This window comes from Topomyia yanbarensis, chromosome 1 (assembly GCF_030247195.1).
Source record: "Topomyia yanbarensis strain Yona2022 chromosome 1, ASM3024719v1, whole genome shotgun sequence".
NCBI classification, from domain to species: Eukaryota; Metazoa; Arthropoda; class Insecta; order Diptera; family Culicidae; genus Topomyia; species Topomyia yanbarensis.
In genome coordinates this window covers 93289299-93310477 of record NC_080670.1, presented here as the reverse complement: position 1 = coordinate 93310477, position 21179 = coordinate 93289299, and positions in this window count along the sequence as shown.

Genomic DNA, 21179 nt, shown 5'->3' with positions numbered 1-21179 from the left:
TTTATCCATGTTAAATCATTTACAAACTTTAAACCGTTTGTACCAAAAAAATTAGTATTATTATAATGTTGAAAAGACATGTCAAACTTACTGCATATCTCATTTTGTTTAAGCAAGCCATGCTATCTTAGTTGGCGCAAGTTCGTTGAAATCATGGAATCTCTATCGAAAAGGTTGCTAAGGTTGATGAGAGGAAGCGGTAACTGTAGCAAAGATTCGGTTACCGGCTTAAAAATACAAGAGTGTTGGTGATCAATTTCATTTTTTGCTTTGACTAAAAATTATAAACTTTTTATTGCAAATGATTAAAGTAAAGGTATATATGGTGATTCCAGGAGGTATTACATGGGAAGCGAGAACAAGAGAAACTTTCAACTTTCTTCTGAAACTTAACATATATATAAAAAAAAACTTTCTTCTAAAACTTAACATATATATAATCTTAGAAACTATATAGATGTTATTTATTTGGATAAGAACATATTCTACTTCTATCTTCTTTTCATTTTAACTACATTAAATTGGCTAGAAATTAGTAGGAAGTTTTAAAGTTTTAAAAAATTAGTTATGAAAGGATTTGGAATATACAGATAGGAAAGCTGTCGGCTCTCATGGTAAAGAGCGACGACTCTGCTGTTGTCGTGAAACATGGTAAATTTAAGCAATTCGTAGTAACTCTGCCTAAGCACGGCTCCTATCAGCAGATGATAAAAAAATGGTCCGGAAGCTTCTAAGCCTGTTCCTACCCAAGTAACAATTGAAGTTGTAGCACGCTACAAGTGCAATCTTAGTTTAATAGTGAATACCAAAAAATATATGTTTAAATATCTTATTTCATGGAAACCACATAATTCCGCCTTCAGGACAAAAGGTTTTAGGGAACGATCAACAAGAGATTGCCTGATTACAACGTAGCAGCAAGTTCATAAGGTGATCAGTTTACATACGAGGAAACTGGTTCGATGTGGAGTGCCAACGAGCAACAGATGAGCAAAATCAGACTAGGAACTTATTGCTCGCACTGGTTACATGTTAGAATAGTGTAGTGAGCTGAAAGCCGCCGAAAAGGACGATCACGACAGGGGCGCATAAGGCTTGATAATTATGGACTAGCTTGTTAGAGACAGTTTAAAATGATATTCAGTTTTGGGCATGTAGAGCGTAGGAGACTCATTATAGTGATCAGTAGACAACCTATAAGGCGTCGTCGAATTTTGGGGAAAGCGTTGCTGTCACTGGAGGTATGCAATCGAGGAAAACATGTGTGTGGAGCGTGACTGGAAAGTGGCTCCCTGGAAATGTCTAATGCATTCAACCATGGTTCGCATCAAATACCCAGTCGCTATAAATAGCACAGGTTTACGAAAAAACTTTGATTTTTTTCCTAACTATGTTTTCTGAATGCATTTTGGACCATTCAAAAACCTCGAAAAGTGTTATTAAATGTTTTCCTACAGAAAGAAAATTTTCTGTTTTCTACTTGATTCTCGGAGTTGCTCAGAAGTTGCTCAGAAGTTCTTGTTTGTCATCATTTTTATTATAAATCCATTAGAGATTCACCCAATACCTTAAATAGAGATTTTTTTTTAAATTGAAAAAGTAATTTTAGGTGAAAATCTAGGTCAGATCGCACATACTGAAAAAATTGATATCATAAAATGAAGTTAACAAAGTTTTAAAGTAAAATAAAAATTATTTTTTGAACTTAAAAACCTATAGTGAAAAAAAAATCGGTGGGCCATAATCCATTACCAAATCCTGACGAGATAGAAACAGAAACAATATATTTCGTAAATATTGTGATCTGATTACTTAAATTCAATTTTTGTTTTTTTTATATTTTTGTTTTTTTATGTTTAATGAATTTGTTATGGATTTTTCCACCTTTCGACCTCAGTTCATAATACTTTTTATTGATTTTATTTATGTTTTGCTTTTCGTTCAGTTGTAAAACTTTTCATTGAAACATTCGTGAGTTTTGGATGTTCAGGAACAATTTAATTGGTATTAAAACAAGGTGGCTTTATAGCAGGCAGCCTACTAAAATTGAAATAGGTATGTTGAGATCCACTCTGATTTTTTAACCAAATTTTCCCAACATAGTTCTAAAAATTTAGAAAAAAAAAATTAGAAACATTTGAAATTTTACGAATATAGAATCGTTATGAGGCTTTTTTTCCGGTATAGTGCTCTTTGTGACCGGTTCTGTAAATTTTTGACTGCAATTTGCTTGCAATGAAATGCAAAAATTTTGAAAAAAGCTGATGTTTACAAATTGTCACGCGATGGAAAAATAGAGAATTAATTCTGCACAAAAGGAATGAAAACCCGAGTATGATGATCACAATGGCCAAACCTTTATATGTGCAGTACAAACAGATTTCATGTAATGTTTGTCTGCTGTCCTGAAGGTACCGTAAACCGGGGTGACTTTGATCATCGGGATGACTTTGATCACTCGAAACTTTTTTCGTAGATCGCTTATTAAACCAGAATAGTCTACCGAATCATTTTAATTTGAAATAAATAAATATAAATACTAAATAAATACTCTAAACTTATCAAATACTGATTTGTTATACTTTTTGAGAATATTGTTCGGTTTTCGGGTACAAAAACTACACAAAACCGAAATTCGACTATACCTGATTTTTACGAAGTTTCGTAGAATGTCTATTTTTTATAAAACAAATAAATCTCAGATTTGAGCAAGAGTAATAAATTACAAGCGAATTTTTATTTATTCCTTTATATTGGGATATGCTGAATTTAGTTTTAAGAGTTTGTTTATTTTTAATACATTTTTTGTGAAACTAGTTGGCTTATTTTATTTTAAGCTAAAATTCGCAACATATTTTTATTGTTCAATATTCCAACGTGTTAAACTGGATGAAACTTTTTGTACATTGATAAAACAATGAAACAAAACAATTTTAGCAAGTTTAAAGATTTTCTAAGTAGTTGGACACAAATTATACGAATTTTGGTTACTCGAATTTTACAGTACATTCAAATACTTTATGTAATACTGATTATCAACAACAATTCAACAATGAGTATCTTTCCAGAATTAGTTTAAACAAACATTTGAATGAAAAACATTGACATCAATAACTTAATGTGGGTGAACATGCAGGTTATCAAAGTCACACCGCAACACGAAAACGGACTTCAACTTAAAATCATTTTTGAAAAAATAGCTGTAAACGGACAAAACCATCCAATCTTGTTCTCCATACATCAGCACTTGGTTTAAAAATATTAAACTAGAAAAAAAATGTGTTGCGTCTAAAAATATGTAATGATTACTTCGAAAAGTGATCAATGTCACCCCGGTTTACGGTAATATTGTGTTGTCGAAGCGGTGTCATCGTTTTCGTATAGGGCTATCAAGCAATCGATCTGGACGGTAAGTTAAACATTATGGCCAAAATCGCGGGTCTGAAAGATGTATGGTCAAGATCTGAACAAATTCAATAAATGCTTATGAAAGGGTAATGAAAATTTGATTTTAAACAGCTTCCGGCATAGAAGCTTTATGTTGCCAAAGATCACAAATTTCCAAGAAGTATAATAAAATTGTTGTTGCAGACAAGTTTGCCGGAAAAGTGTATGATCTGGCAGTAAATTTGCAGTTATGGCCGTAAGACTCCGATTTTCATCATAACCTACAATATGAACTGAGTTATACATCTACGATAGTCTTAAAAACATCTAGTTATTAATAATCTAGGTCCCTTCCAATTTTTAGCCAGATTTGGCGAGTAGCTACTACAGTAAGAATGCGCAATAATGCTACTACAGTAAGAATGCGGGATAATGCCGTCAACGTCCTTGAGAATAGGATGAACTCCCAAAACTGCCAGGAATTCCACCCAATCCAAATCTATACACTCTATAAATATACAAAATTGAAACATGGCTAAGGATGCTAATTCAATGACCAGATACTGGAAAAAAGCAGCCAGAGGTGTTGACCAGTAGCTTGTGCAGAAATTAAATGCAGGTATCAAGCCCAAAGCTCAAATTTTCATTCGAGACGAATAAAAACCGCAAAACCCCACAATGCAGAGTGGTTACATTCCTTAAGAGAGAGGTCATAAATATGTGCAATGCAAATATCGCTACAAAATTTACTGAAGAAATATAGTTTCTTCAGTAAATTTTGTGTCTCTGAATCCGAATTTTACATTAAAAAATTGATTGCATCCACCTAACAGTGAGATATGGCCTTTCTTATTACACTAATCATTCATATTTAATTTACATTATTTTTTGCTCTAACATATTTTAGAGTATCAAATAGTACATTTTTCATGTGCTTGCAAAAAACATGATTTTTTATTGAAAATTCTTGAAACTGCAGCTTTTGTGCTTGAACGCCAATATTTTGATATCGTTTCCAGTGAACATGATGTCTCGTGAACCAAATCACAGACCAATCTTCAATTTTGGAATGTTGTTCGTGATTATAATCGCAAGCTCTCGACAAAATATCAAATTAATTGTGAATGTTTCCTAAAAGTTTTCAAGAATACAACGTGTTTTAGCCACCGTGAAAATCAAGCTTTTCGAAAAATTAAGAAAATATCCTTATTACGGTCAGGAATCAGGAATCAGAATATATTGGCTCAAATGGCACGTTCCCCGTACATAGTCGGGGATTTGTGCCTTGCCGTGTGTTTTCATCATTTCCTGAGCAGAAGGAAAGGACAAGGACGTGTGAGGAAGTAGAATTGGAAGGGTGGGAAAAATAACAGCACAAAACAAAAATAAACAACAGGTAAGTTAAACTCACAAGTAGTTCAACTTGCCTGCGAATAAGCCTAAAGCTTTTTACCACATTGGATAAGAAACTTTAGTATGTCTCTGAGTTTCAGTCGACCAAACATGGTTTCGTCTATATAAGGACGGCTGAAGACTCGAAATCGCAATTGCGCTACCGCTGGACAGTTGCATATCAGATGATATGAGGTTCCGTAGTCAGATTCACAAAGATCACATGAAAAAGACTCAGCGCGCTGAATAGTTGCCATGTGATAATTGAGTTTGCAGTGGCCGGTTAAAGCCCTGGTCAGCATGCCGCAGTGGAGCTTCGAAAAATGTAAGAGATTTTTCGAAACCACTGGGCATGGTTGTTCTAGAAACGCCTTTGTTTGGCGACACGTTTGTAGATTTCTCCAATAATTGCGGTGCTCGGACGAAGCCCAGGACCGTATTTTTTCCCGTATCCAACTTGTCGAAATTGGCAGCGCGGGCTCAGGACCAACGAAGTCAATCGCTGAGCCTGCCCTGGCCAATTCGTCAGCCCATTCATTTCCAGTAATACCGCAATGTCCGGGCACCCAGACAAGGTAGATAGCGTTGACAATGCTTAGTTCTTTGATTTGGGTTCGGCACGCGATCACTAGCTTGGACCGGGATTTGTCTGAGCTAAGGGCCTTGATTGCAGCCTGACTATCGGAGCAGAAGTTTATAACTCTGCCGGACAAACTCAGTTGAAGGGCCGATTGCACCCCGCACATAATCGCAAAGATTTCTGCTTGGAATACAGTACAGTATCTACCTAGTGAGTGAGATTGTTCCAATCTCATTTCACGACAGTAGACACCAGCACCAGCACGTCCCTCCATCAGAGAACCGTCAGTGTAACAGACTACTTGCGTTTGTTGTTGTCTTTCCATAAATCCAGACAACCACTCCTCTCGAGAGGGAATCTTCACATGGAATGTCCTGTAAGGAAAACTACAAGTGAGTGTAATGTCGCTGGGAGCAAGAATATCTTCACCCCATGTAACCATTTGTGACCACAATCGTGTATGACTGGTAGCAAGATCAACATGATTACTGTTCCAAAGCCCAGTAATCTGCAGTCTGTATGCACATGATAGTGCTTCTTGTTTTAAGTGTATGTGTAATGGTTTGATATTTAAAAGTGCCTCAAGAGCAGCAGTCGGAGTCGTGGTGAAAGCACCAGTTAACGCCATGAGCGCCATTCTTTGTAGATGGTTTAGCTTTGACTGGACTGTCACCACCTCTCCCCTCTGCCACCACACAAGGCATCCGTATGACAGTATTGGACGTACAATTGTCGTGTAAATCCAATAGATGTATTTAGGTTTGAGACCCCAGGTCTTTCCAAAAGTTCGTCTGCACTGCCCGAAAGCCATGCACGCTTTCTTGACTCTGAACTCAATGTGAGCAGACCAATTCAGTTTGGAATCCAATATGACTCCAACGTATTTGACTTGATCTGCACACAGCAGCTCAGAATCAAAGAACTGCAAGGGACGAACTCCGGTTGTTATTCGCTTCTTCGTGAAAAGAACCATTGAAGTTTTGCTTGGGTTAACTGATAGTTTAACCTGTCGACACCACTGTTCGACGGCTCTTAATGCCTGTTGCATTAAGTCAAAGATTGTTCCGATGCAAAATCCAGTAATTAGTATTTGGTAATCGTCAGCAAACCCGTAGGTTGGAAATCCAAGCTCATTGAGTTTCTTCAACAAGCCGTCGGCTACTAAGTTCCATAACAAAGGTGACAGAACGCCGCCCTGAGGACAACCGCAAATACTCAACTTCCGTATCTCAGCTTGTCGCAGTGACGAGCAAATTATGCGGTTACTAAGCATTGCGTTTATCCAACCTGAGATACATGCAGGTATCCCATGACCGCGCGTCGCTTCCAGAATAGACTGGAAGGACACATTGTCAAAAGCACTCTCAATATCTAGGAATACACCCAAGCTAGATTGCTTGAGCGAGAATGCTTTCTCAATGTTGTAAACAACATCGTGAAGCAGAGTGATCGTGGATTTCCCACACTGATATGCATGTTGCATTTTGTGCAGTGGATATTCAACTAAACTAACGTTCCTGATGTGATGATCGATTATCCGTTCCAAAGCTTTCAGAAGAAAAGAACTTAAGCTGATAGGCCTAAAACTCTTGGCTTCTTCATAGCTTGAGCGCCCCCCCTTTGGGAATAAATCTAACAGTTATTTCTCGCCATGCTTTCGGGATATACCCGGTAGCAAGACTGGAAAGCAAAATCTTTTTCAAGACATGTTTAAGAATATCAAATCCCTTTTGCAGTAGCACGGGATGTATTCCATCTTTTCCGGGTGATTTGTATGGAGCAAAGCTGTCAACTGCCCACTTGACCGATTCAGTGGAGACCAATGTGCGTGCTAACGCCCACGAGTCCGAATCACCAGAATGAGATCTGTGAACATTGTTCAACTCCGGATCGATACAACCTGGAAAGTGTGTGTCGAAGAGACAATTAAGAACATCTTTTTCGTCCGTCACATAAACACCATCTCTGGTTTTTAAGGAGTTCATCTGAAAATCATTCGATTTGGAGAGAATTTTATTTAATCTGCTAGCCTCGTTCGGACTAGAGACATTAGTGCATAGGCTTTGCCAGCCAGCCCGTTCTGCAGATCTAAGACATTTCTGATATGCACTACGAGCTGACCTGAAAGCCCTGGAGTCATCACGCTGACGCCGATTCCAAGCTCTTCTCATAACTTTCTTCATTCTTTCAAGCTCAGCCCTCCACCAAGGGGTTCCCCTAGTCGATTCAACAGTACGAAGTGGACAAGCTTCTTCGTAGGATGCTAATATGAATGAGTTTGTCGTATCCACGACGTCATCTAAGTCGTCTAGTTGACTAATTGTTGGAAAATATCCATGAAATTTAGTCGCCAAGTTTTCCAAAAAGAGATCCCAGTTTGTAGATTTAGGATTACGATATGTCACCACATTGAAGGTGACATCAAAATGATCGAAAAATATATATTTATGATCGGATAGAGACGGTTCAGTTTCATTTGGAACCTGCCAATTTCCCAGTTCATGCAAAATTCTATCAGAGCAAAGTGTTATGTCTAACACCTCCTCCCTCCCAGACCTCGCAAAAGTTGGTCGGTTTCCCACATTCAGAATATGGAGATTTGTACTACTTATGTACTCCATCAGTTCAGAGCCTCTCAGATTGATGTCCGAGCTGCCCCAAATGATGTGATGAGCATTCGCATCACTGCCGATAATGAGCGGAAGCCCATTTCTGCTACAATATGATACAACGCTTTTGAAATCATCAGAAGGAGATGATTCGTTATGCGGTAGGTATGCTGAACAATATATATATTTTTTGTCTACGTTTCCGACAGTCAGTGTAACTGTGACAACACAGATATCGCGAGTTGTGAGCTCCGATATGAGACACGCGTCAAACACGCGTGCAAGAATTCAAGCACGAGGCATTTCACGTGGGTTAGTCATGCCTGTCTTGTTGTAAGCAATGAAGGCAGTGTTAAGTAACTTTCCAAAATAGAAGTTTCCTTTATGGAAATACGGTTCTTGAACCAATGCTATGGAAGCTTTACCTTCCTGCATTAGTCGAGATAAATTCATAGTTGCTGTACGTTTATGTTGGAGATTGATTTGTGCTATTCTAACCATTGTTGATTAGAGAACTGTACATTTCATCTCCAACACAAATTGCACAACAACTAGAGGACACCAAGCGAGTTGGGATGTTAACGCATATAGCGAGCCATATCAGGTTTAAATGCGACATGATCATTTAATTCCCACGATTTGCGAAGAAAATAATGGTCCACTGTGTCAGAGATTCGCATAACACAGTAAGGGCAAAACCCAAAATGCTCCGTGCGCGACTGGCATATTTTAGACCCTCCAGTCATTAAGTCCTCGGCACGGAACTACACCTTGACTTAGGGTCTCCTACTTTCAGTCGCCTCCTACGATATGGGAGCAGGACTCCAGTGGCTCAATTCTAGGCCGGATACCACACGGCCTCTGGGCAGGTTCATCTGTACACATCGAAATTTGATAATCGAAACTCAACAAAACTTCACCGAACTACAATCAGCTGAGAGTCGAAGCAAACCCCCAGCAAACAAAAATTCGGCAAAATTAAGTGGATCATCGGTGAAAAAAAATCGGTGTGTAGAGTGAACGTTCCGCTGCGTAATGCAGCATACTGGGGAGTTCGCCCAACTCTTCCCAGGCTCCGTTCGCCATTGAGAATGTTTTAAACCCCCTCAACAATTTTACCCATAGCACGGGTCGCATGACACTATGGAATTGGGGTTCCCTGTTTGGTAGATTTTTACCACTGAAACAGGTAGTCCGTAGTGTAATGCTTAGCCGGTTGAAGCAACCACTACCGACACTACACGGCTTATCTAGGCTGTTCGGTGAAAGAAGCTGACATTGAAGAACAGCTTCCATATTTAGATGGGCAAACAGCCGCAGAAGGAAGGAAGGATAACGGGTGGAGAGGGATTTGGTATTTGGGCTAAGCGCTTATTTGTATATTTGTATATTTGTATAAAAAAAAAGTCCAACTGACAATTTGTCTTAATGAACTATACTAAACTAAGGTAAACTAAACATAATTAAAATAGTGACAATACACGACGACGAAACTGCGAAGAGTTCATGACGAAGTCGAAAATTTCAGCAAACTCGTTGAAGCGACGACTCATTGCTAAAATTGGACTATTGGTAGCGTAGTTAGTGCTGCGCATTTCAGAATGCAGCAGGGCTCGAGGGCGAAGAGAACGGGTAGGCGCGTAGAGGTTGATTTGCGCTAGTAGCTCCGGATCATCATATTCAGCCAGCAGAATCTTTGACACGAAGGTAGCTTGCGCTGCATGTCTCCGGCGTGTTAAAGTATTAAGTCCTAAAAGACGACAACGGTCCTCGTACGGTGGCAGGTTTAATTGATCGTTCCACGGCAATTCACGTAACGCATATCGTATGAATTTACGCTGGACTGCTTCGATCCTAAGGCTCCACGTAGCTTGATACGGGCACCAAACGACGTTTGCAAATTCCAACTGCGGGCGCACCAATGAGCAATAAAGAGCCTTGAAGCATAGAGGATCCCGAAATTCGTTGGATATTTTGAAAATAAATCCCAGCAAACGATTGGCTCTGTCGATGGTCGCTGAGACGTGATGAGTATACGTTAGCTTATCATCAAGAATGACTCCTAGATCCTTCACGTGGTCAACGCGTTGTAGTAGAGTTCCTGCGATGTTATAGTTGAAGGTAACCATATTTCTCGTTCGGTAATAGCTGATGACAAAACATTTTGCAACGCTAAGGACCATCATGTTTCTTACACACCAGCTATAAAAGGTGTCAATAAGATGCTGTAGCTCACGGCAATCGGCTTCATTCCGTATAACAAGAAAAATTTTTAAGTCGTCGGCAAAAAACAGCTTTCCTCCACGGCTTAGAACGAAAACCACATCGTTCACGAACAGTGAAAAAAGTAGTGGACCTAGCGTACTACCTTGAGGAACTCCGGAAGTGTTGAAAAAGGATTCTGAAACAATATCGCCAATTTGAACAACGATTTCACGGTGCACAAGGTAAGATCGAAGCCAATGGCAGAATCTAGTAGAACACCCTAGCTTATCAAGCTTTGTTATCAGTATCTCATGATTAACTCTATCAAAAGCTGCCTTTAGATCAGTGTAAATTGTATCCACCTGCAATTTCTTAGACATTTGTTCCGTGCAAAATGACGTAAAGCAGACGAGATTCGTCTCGACTGAACGTCCTGGGAAAAATCCGTGCTGAGATGTACTAATGTAGTGTCGACAAGCAGAAAATAACGCCTCGTTGATAATTGATTCAAAAACTTTAGATTCGACTCCTAGCGAAGAGATTCCGCGATAGTTCGCTATGTTGCGTTTGTCACCTTTCTTGAATACCGGGAACATAACTGAGCATTTCCAATCCTCAGGAAACGTTTGCTGCTGAAGCGATAGGTTAAAAATATATGCAAGTGGTGTTACAAGTAAGTCCGAACATTTTTTCAATACAGTTGAAGGTATAGCACTGAGGCCGGGTGCATAAGATGACTTGGTTTTCCGAATTGCAGATATAACCATTTGTTCAGAGACAGTAAACACATCCAAATCAACAGCACAAGCAGGAACGTCGCGAGAGGCATTTTCGAGTTCGTTTGCGGTTGGCGAGTCAGTTGAAAAAACACTCGAGAAGAATCTGGCAAACAGCGTACATTTCGCCACAGTTGTCGTAGCTTCTTCGCCGTCGTAAAGCATCCTTGATGGAAGTCCAGTTTCTTTACGCTTCGTGTTGACAAATGACCAAAAGCCCTTCGGGTTTCGGCGTAGATTATTCTGGATGCGGTTTACATAGCGTTTGTACAGAAGCTTGTTGTAACAACGATACTCATTACTGGCTAAAGTGAACATGCGCTTAGAAAGAGGACACCGTCGATTTGTGTACGCACGTAGGGTTTTTGCTCGAGTACGTTTTAGCTTTCGAAGAGTGCTGTTTGACCAGGGTGGCTTGCTAGGAGGCTGACATTTAGGCACTGAGGTCTCAACACAGTTCAGTAGTAGTCGCTTGTAGATGGCAACTGCAGCATTAACGCTCACTTGGGCATGCAGTACACTCCAATCAATTTGCGACAGAGAACTGCGCAGCTTTACAAAATCAGTTTTGCGAAAGTTGAGACGGTCGACAGAAAGAGTTTCTACATACTGAACTGATCGAATAGTGCCAATTGAGATTTCAAGCGCGGGATGAAAGTTGTCAAGTGGAACAATCACGCTGGATGCTTCATTGACGGAACATACAGGTATAATAGTTTCACTAACAAAGACGAGATCCAGAAAGCGTGACTGGTGGTTAGGAATCATGCTTACTTGACTTAGCCCGTTGAAAGCAAATCCGTCCAGTAGCAAACGACTGGCGATGTTGGTTGTCGAAGCAATCGGGTCCGGGTAAGCGTATCCGTGTCGTGACGGCACCCAAATGAGTCCTGGCTGATTGAAATCTCCAAGGACAATCATCACGCCATCCGCGCCAGCTTGTGAAGAAGCGTTATTCACAGCATCCATGTGAAGTTGCATGATATTGCAGTCGAGTCGCTTTTCAGGAGGAATATAGACAGCACCAATATAAAAGTTCCTCGATGGAGTTGTAATTCTAACCCAAACAGCCTCAACACTGGTTACACTACCTACATCAATCTCACATGAGGCAAATGCGGTGGAAACAGCAATCAAAACTCCTCCTCCACGTCCGCGAATACTGTTGCCACTATTTCGGTCCGCACGGTATACGGTGTAAGCATCGCCGAAAAGCTGCACTGATGTTATACGCGCATCGAGCCATGTTTCGGTGAAGACGCAAACATCGTAGTCACCGTCCACAGCAGCTAAATACACGTCATCAATTTTCGTCTTGAGCCCTCTCGCGTTCTGATAGTAAATCCGCAAACCATCAGTGTCATGTGAGAGGTGTCGTGCTGCATTCCAAGTTTCAGGACTGTGGGCTCGATGATCACTATCACCGCAAATAGCGCGGGGAGAGCAGGATGTACTGTTGTCAGGAAGGGGAACAAGCTGCGATACGGAGGGAATGACTGCGTCATAACTGTTGCGTCCAGCGGCTGACTGTAATGGGAGGCATACTTGAAGGTGCGCAGTATCACGTGTAGCTTCGGAAGGACATATATTATTTAAATGTTTACCTGAGCGGACAGATGCGATGCTATCGAAATTTTGACATTGAAGGTTCGCTGGAGCGGTAGAGTCGATTGAGTAGTGTTCATCAGCAGACTGTAAGTGAAATTTACATTGAGGGTGTGCAGCATCTTGAAGTGCTTCGGAAGGACATATACCCTTCTTGGCATTACCTGACACAGAAGAAGTTGCCGATTCGCCAGGTAGTTCGATGTCGCTCACCGAGGAACATGAAATTAGACAGACGAGTTTATCCGGGATAGCTTGGCGCTACTGTCCACCACCAGATGGATTCTTCTTCGCAGCGATCCTGATGATAGGCCGTTGAATTTTTGAATTGGTCACAAATTCACGAAAGTAGATGTTCTCCGGCCAAGAGTCTTTGGACAGAGCCTTATCCCTGCATGATTTGCTAACGCCAACTTTGAAGGTGATGAAGCTCAGCGATGAGAGATCCTTATCCTTAGGAACTAGGCGAACTATTTTTGGTTGCATATCCTTTCCCAGACAATCTTTCACAAGTCTAGAAACTTCATCGTCCGTCGTGCTGGGATCAAATGCAGACAAGTAGACCCATAACAGCTCCTCAGGTGGTGATACTGTTTTTATCGTTTCAAACGCAGCTTTTGCTCCACGAATATTAGTGATTTTTGCTTTGAGCGGATCATCTTTACGCTTGCGCTTAGGAGTGTTTGGAACGGGATTATATGCAGCAATCCCTGTCCAAGGTGAATTTACCGTTGGAGATAGCGGTTTTGTGTCGACTTTAACCGAGAGAGCTTTAACGACATCTTTTAAATCAGCTATGTCATCCTTTAATGTTTTCAGAGAATTGTCGTCGGGCATTGCATTGTCGCAACAACGCGAAGCCATTCTGCGGAAATTATCGTTACAAAACAAATCAGCACATCCGTTACACATCCAGAATATATTCCGTGAGTGGATTCCCAGAACATCACGAACGTCATAATCCAACTTGACACATATCATGTGAAACGAATTTCCGCAATACCCACGACAGGTGATTCGCTCAGAATCATTTATGACTTTTGAGCAGTTGGTACAAGCCATGCTTTTGAGCAAAAAAAATAACGCCTACCGGGTATGCAATAAACGCAGCAAAAATGAAGCGAACTTGCATGCAACTATTAGCTATCCACCAGAAGATGTCGCTTTTGTCAACAAATTGAGCGTAACGTTGTGCGAAGTGATAACGTCAAGTAGAAAAAAAAACACGAAACTATCACTTTCACTAAAAACAACACTTGCAGCTATCAGATATGATGCTGGTTAAGTTCATGAAACTTCAAAGTTCTTGCACAACCGATTAACACGAAAAATAAATAGTACAAAAATAAAAACGATCACGATTGTTCAACAAGTATAAATTTAAAGGCGGCGCTGGCTCGCCTTGTCAGGGCTGCTTTAGGGCATGTGGTATTTAGGCCTAGAACATATAGGGCCCACTACCTCGTCCTACCACACCCGCAGTCAGCCCCCGCTGCTGGTTCGGGTCGCGAATCACAACTAGTTGCTATCGCGATTAAGCATTATCCACCACCTATGACCCGCCCGGTTGCTTGCAGCTCAGCTTCCCACGTAGCGTTCCTCCACCACCACGGGGCCCGTACCAATAATTTTAAAACAGAGCAACAGTTCATGACTTCAAATTTATTTGTGAATTGGAACTACGGATATGGTATGAATCGCAACTGACTTTCTAAAAAAATCCGCATTCGAGAACATCGTTGTGGTACGAAGTAGAGTGAGCCGTACATCGAATATTCCATTCTGACATGTGTTTCAAAATGTAGCGCCCAATAAATTAATATAACTCAAATTGTAATGATCCGATCGTAAAGAAATTTTGTGAAAATAATAATTAAGCTATATAATTTCAAGACCTGAAGTATTTATAAATAACTAGCTTATACCCGCCGCGCGTTGCTGCGACAAAATTTGGAGGAAAACAAAATTTGTTCCGAAGCACTATCTGGCGGGCAGAAAATCCCCAACCAATAGCACAAAAACACGCTCCATAATAAATGCCTATCATGTATAAATTTTTGAGGCAATCGGTCATTGGGAGTCCATAAATCATATACATACAAACATTGACTTTTATATATATAGAAGATATAGTTTTAAAATATGAAATGAATTTTTTCGTCTTGTAGTAACTCGTCAAACATATACAACATCTTACATTCTCCAGGCATTCTGGGCGCAGACATGCGAAGCTGAAGCCTAGTTTAAAAGAAACTGAATAGTCTGAAGCTCATTTTAAAGAAAAATTCGCGAGGGATATCGAAGGAAAAAGTTAGTTAAAGCCAAATTCAAAATTTTTAAGTAAATTCTTCGATTATATATACAAACGTACTCATCTTTCTGCACACCATATCCACCTAAACCCGATAATTATCGTTCAATACACAGCTATTAGGGACCATTCATAAATTACGTAACGTGAAAATTGCCCAAAATTTACTCCCCTGTCTCCCCATGTAACAAATTGTTACAAATTTCTCTACCGCCCCTACCCCCCACCCTCATTATGTAACAAATTCTTCGAATTTTTTTTTGTTCAATGAAAACATGTTACGTAACGATCTAGCGTACTCCCCCTTCCCCATATGTCACAACTTGTCGTACCCCCCCCCCCCCCCCCCTAAACGCGTTACGTAATTTATGAATGGTCACTTAGTAACGTTGTCTGATAAAAATACTATTATTGATAACTACAGTTCGACAAAAAAATTCTGACGAGCAATCAATTATCAATATTATTTAACTTATCAGTATATAGCGAACCACCCTAAGAATTCATCTATATACTAAAAATTCAGTTCATTCTTGTCAAAATAAAGTTTGAAACAATAAAACAATATATCCATAACTAGGGTTCGTCGCGGTGCGGATGTGGGCGGTAAATGGATTGTCCGTACCGCAACCGCAAAAAAATAATAAAACCGCACCGCTTACCGCAACCGCACTTTATTTACCGCACCGCACCGCGCGGTAAATGCGGTAAAAATTTATATTTTTAAAAATGGTGTTGAAAAATTGTACATTTGTGTAACCATACATAATAAAATGTTATTCTTATTCACACGAAATTTAACTTTAAGAGACTCCTCAGAATGTAATGTTTATGAAAAAATCAACTTTTACATTTTCTATTAATAAAATTTCATACATTTTAAGGCAAACATTATACATTCAAAAACGTTCTACTGCAGTAATAGGAAAACTTTTATTTTAGCAACCCTTCAGTTAATTGAAAAATGTGGAATAAAAATGTAATAAGAAATGAAGTTGCATATTTTTTCCTTTAAATTTTCACATTTTCAATGTTTTTGACATATGAAAATGAAATGGATGATTTTCGCATTTACCTAGTAAACCACCTTTCATTCTTAACGGAATTTCACCAAAAAAAAAATACCAAGTACTTCTATATAGTAGCGCATATATTCCAATACAGTGAAATAAAAACATATTGTATTTCATTAATAAGAACGACGCCATATTTGATGAAATAACGGTAACCTATTATTATAATTAATCAAGTATCTTACTAGGTGATCGGCATTATTTGGCTGATCCATCTAGTAAAAATAGGCTTGTCTGTCCAGAAAATATATTCAAAAGAAAAGTTCCATATTGAGAACTGTGATGAGGCAGCCCACGCCCGCTAACGGAAATATACAGATTCTCCATGAAATATGAAATTTCATTTTCCATTTAAATTTTCAATAATGTACTAATGAACTTAAATCTTAAGGTTATTTCTTGATCGCACTACCGGTTAAAACAGGTTTTTATGCTTTCTTGGTGACATTTTTCTTGTTGCTAATTATTATAACGTGTTATAACTCTGTAGTGTAAACATTGTATTATTAAACCAATTCTGCAGCGTTTTATGTTATATAGGTGTTTTATGCGGTAATAGGACTGACATAATTATATCTTCAGTACAGCGGTTTGTTTCATAATTTAAAACAGATTTATTTTAAAATTTAAATTGGTATACCTAACCGTTCTATTTGTTGTATACTTTGAAACGCGATTAGAACTGTGTTTTAAATACATAGGGCAGGACAGATACTCTGACTGCATAAACTGGGAAAACAATTTTAAGTCCAGTAGCGCTTAAGACATGGGTTGAATTTTAATCGAAAAAGAACACCTGCTTAAACTGCTGCTGGGACGGTAAGTTCTGTTTTAAAATTTTTGTACAGTACAAAAGTGTTTGAAATTAGAAAACAAAAAGTTCTGCTAGGAATGGGATTGTTTCCGATGCAATTACAGGTTTTTTACGCGGGGGATACAGGCCGCGCAAAATGAAAACCGCGTAAATTTCAAAAAACGCGTGAAACAAAACCGCGTAAACTTCAAAATCCGCGTAAAAAATACCGCGCAAAAAACGCGTAAAAACCTGAGTGTACTCTCCTATATAAAATACTACGCTGCTGAACAGTGCAATAACTACAGAAACACGTTGTCAGATGCCTTACTGATAAAAAACATATAACCGAAATATGAAACATATGAAAGCCAATAGGCTCTTTACCCTATGCAGCTACAAAGCGCCGTAAACATGGATTAACAAGTTATAACGCACACGTATGCATAGAAATAATTTTTTTTTTCAACGCAGCACTTAAGCAGCACTCACTGTATTGAATTAAATCCAAACTACCCTGCCCACCCACTTTGCAAATCATTCTGTGACACCGTGCTGGTACCCGAAAAATCCGCACACGGCCACCGCTGCCGAAAATACATAGCGTCTGCCGCTTATTGTAGTGCCCAGACGCTGCAGCCATGATCTTACCCGTTCGACATAAGAACAAAAACTGATTCAAACGGGTACGCGTCACCTCTATTTATAAACTAACCGTATATGGTTTAGTCACTTAGGTGCGAGTGTGTGCAAACGCCAACGTTACCGAAAATCGATAGCGCTTATTGCATCGCCCGGAGACGATGTTGCTCGTATAGGATAAGAGCAACAACTGATTTAAACGGACATGCGTTGCTTCTATTTATGGCTTTTCGTGTTTCATTGAGCAACTAAGCTGCCCTCTACTGACGGCTGTGTCTGAGAAATCTGCCTCACGAATGGTAATTTTCACGTTTTTCGTGAACTTTTTAATTTTACCAATTTCCAAAAGTCTACTTTTATTGGGAAGATATTGAATTATTATCAATATTTAAGTTAGGTGTTTCTGAATCGGTTGGTGTATGAATGATTAAAATCCATCTAGTAATATCGGAGTTATAAGCGTGCAAACCTTACATAGTTTCGTTACATGGGAGATAGTTTAGATTTTAGAATGACACCTAGCCCCAGATAGTGGAGTAAGACATTTTTAATGTCAAAAAAAATTGCCTATACATTACATCTAATCAGGAGTCCGGTCTCAACCGGCACAGAATTATTGAACATTAGAAAAACTGCAAAAAATGTATGGTTTGTAGCATACAGCAGAAATGATTTTTAAAAATAGGGGGTTTTACGGACAAAATATCCCAAAACTCCAACTTCCGCATTCTTCAAGAAACAGATGTTTTATCATTTAAAAACTAAGATTGCTCCCTTTAAAAATGAATGAAGTGTAATTTTCTAAATGCTAGTTCGAAAGTTCTAGCATTTAATATATTTTCCTATAATATTTTGTCAAAGAGCCAATGGCAAAAACTTCAATTGAAGTGAACGGGAGTCAAACTATGTGGTATTTGGCAACAAAAGCTTCAAAAAAGCTACAAAATAGTCTTGACTGAAAAATATTAGGACCTAATTTGGTAGAAAATTATAGTAAATTTGAATGGAAGTACGCGAAAAAAAGTTATGTAGCATTATGCTATATTTCACCCTAAGGAGGAAAATTTGGTAAACAACAAAATTTCTCACTAGGGTGAAAATTTGTTGGTAAAACCAGTCTTTGCACTTGAGGGCACAAATCCTTATTTCTTACACAGTTGCGTTTTGGCCTCGCCTTATCAGAAACCGACACTAACTTTTTGTCGGAATAGATTAGCGCCGGCTTGGTGCAAATCCATTAAAACTAAAACACACTTTGTGTTTCAATCAAACGGCTGATCAAACGTGATGTCCCATCCGAGCAGAAGTTCTGTTTATGCCGATGAGATACAGTGAAGCCGAGACTTGTCTTGGCTTAGCAGGCCTATGCGAAAGCACTATGCTATATTTCACCCTAAGGAGGAAAATTTGGTATACACCAACATTTCTCACTAGGGTGATCACGTTTGATCACGTGTTTACCAAATTGATATCGAAAACGATTCATAATTCCACGATTTCCAACAGAAATCGAGAGAAGTGATTCACTTTTAAATTGGATTTAAGAGTAAACATGTATTGTTTTTAAATGATCTAATAATTTTGTCTCTATTTGGATCTTGCGTTTTATGTATTTGAAATGGTTAGTTTAGGAAGTTTTACTTAGAAGTATAAAATAACCAAAATATGTCGTAAAAATAATAGCGTCAAAATATTTCGGACACAGCTAGATTTTCTTTCATTATCAATTAGAATAATCAAAATTATCACTTTAACATTTTTTTGCGCTGCGGTTGCGGTAAAACCGCGCGGTAAAAGCTCTTTCCCGCACCGCATCTGCGGGAAAAAGTGTCTCACCGCACCGCAGATTTTGCGGTGCGGGTGCGGTAAATACCGCGCTGTTGCGGTAATTACTGCAACCGCGACGAACCCTATCCATAACCATATAAACACGAGATAAAAACACGCTTTTGACGATATATTTTTTTATATTATTGGACCGAGGGGACCACTGTGCAATGTATCTTTAAATTACAATAAATACGCATCAATTTCTTCTAATAACGTTTTATTCCAAAGCGTACTTCAAATTGAAAGCATCAAATTGGCTTTGCTTATCGCAGGATACACAAAGCAAATGTAAAAAAAATTCCAATCAACTCATACGAAATCACAACTTTAAATATTCTTAAAAAATTCCATGCATCAATAGTTTACGAGTTATGTGGGACTGTTAAGTTTTTGTGTGAGTGGATGGAAAGAGAGGTAATTTAAAATTCGCCCCGGTGCTACTGGTTTTCTGTACCAGTCGGTTTGAATTTTTTGTTCGTTCGTTCTTATTAGGACCATGTCCAGATAAGGCAAACGGTTGTTGCTCTCAATTTCGCACGTGAACTGAATGTGTGGATTGTATGCATTCAGGGCGCTTTGCACGTGTTGAATTTTGTCAGCTGGGAGAGCAGTGACCAGGTCATCCACATACTTTCTTAAAAAGGGAATGGGTATATCGATCGTTTCTAACACATGATCTAGCAACGTTTCCATTACTAGATCTGCTAAGGCTGGGGATAATGGGTTTCCCATAGCTGTTCCCGATTTTTGCCGATAGTATGCTCCGCGGAATGCGAAATAACTGGAGGAAAGATTGAAATCAATGAGGCTGATGAAGGTATCTTCATCTTTTATTGTTGTGTGTTTCTCGATCGAACTCCAATTGTTTCGCACCGCTTGAATGACCAGGTCTGTGGGTATGCAGGTAAACAAACTCACGACATCGAAGGAAACCAGCACATAGTTTGTTGTACTATTTATAAATGTGCAAAACTCGTAAGAGTTGAGCACATTGTATTTGTCCTGATTGATCGATTGTCTGAGTATGCCAGCTAAGTATTTGGAGAGATCATATGTTGGACAATTGATACAAGATAAAATCACCCTCAGAGGGTTATTTGGTTTGTGAATCTTCGGAAGACCGTAAATTTTAGGGCAAGTCGCGTGATGTGTAATGAGTCGGAACCTGGTTTTTTGGTCGATCATATTTTGTTCGTACAATGAATTGACAATTTTGTTGTTTTTCGTCTGTACTTTGTTCGTCCAATCCGTGTCAATCCGTTCATATTTATCAGTGTCGCCAATAAGGGTTCTCATTTTTTGATTCATATTCTTCTTTTTTCATAATTACTGTTTTATTTCCCTTATCGGCGGGCACGATATATACTTCAGGATTGTCACGGATGAACTTTTTGCTTGTGTGAAGTGCTTCGATTAAAAATCGATTCACAGGGTCAGAAGAAGATTTGAAGCAACCGTTTTTCTTTTGTTGACATGGTTTTGCATGATATTTGTGAACTGGTTGCGACTTGCCGCTTGTACCGCATCATCAGACTCAAGTTTTAGGATGGACTCTAAGTCTGCAATAATTTTGAAATACGGTATTTCTCGATTATCCTGGAAAGGCAAGGCAAACTTAGGGCCATATCCTAATAATATCATCGTTTCTTTAGGAACTACCACATCAGTGGTGTTCCGTATCCAAGACTCGTTTACGGTGAAGTTGAGCGGCGACTCAGCATTCACTTTCGCTATTAGGCGTTGAAACTTTGTCTCAGTTTTGGCTTTGAGTAACCGGTTTTGTTTGTGGAAGAAACATTCTTGGGAGCTAAAGAATGTATTGTATGTATGCGACGGGGTTACCTGCATTATCTGCTCTACTAGCGATGCTTTGCTTGACTCTAACTTTTTGATTTTGTTAAAGCTATCCTTGATCTCGATGTTTAGAATTGTTCGTTTGAAGCGATCCATGGCCTTCTGTATGCTTCCTCTGTATG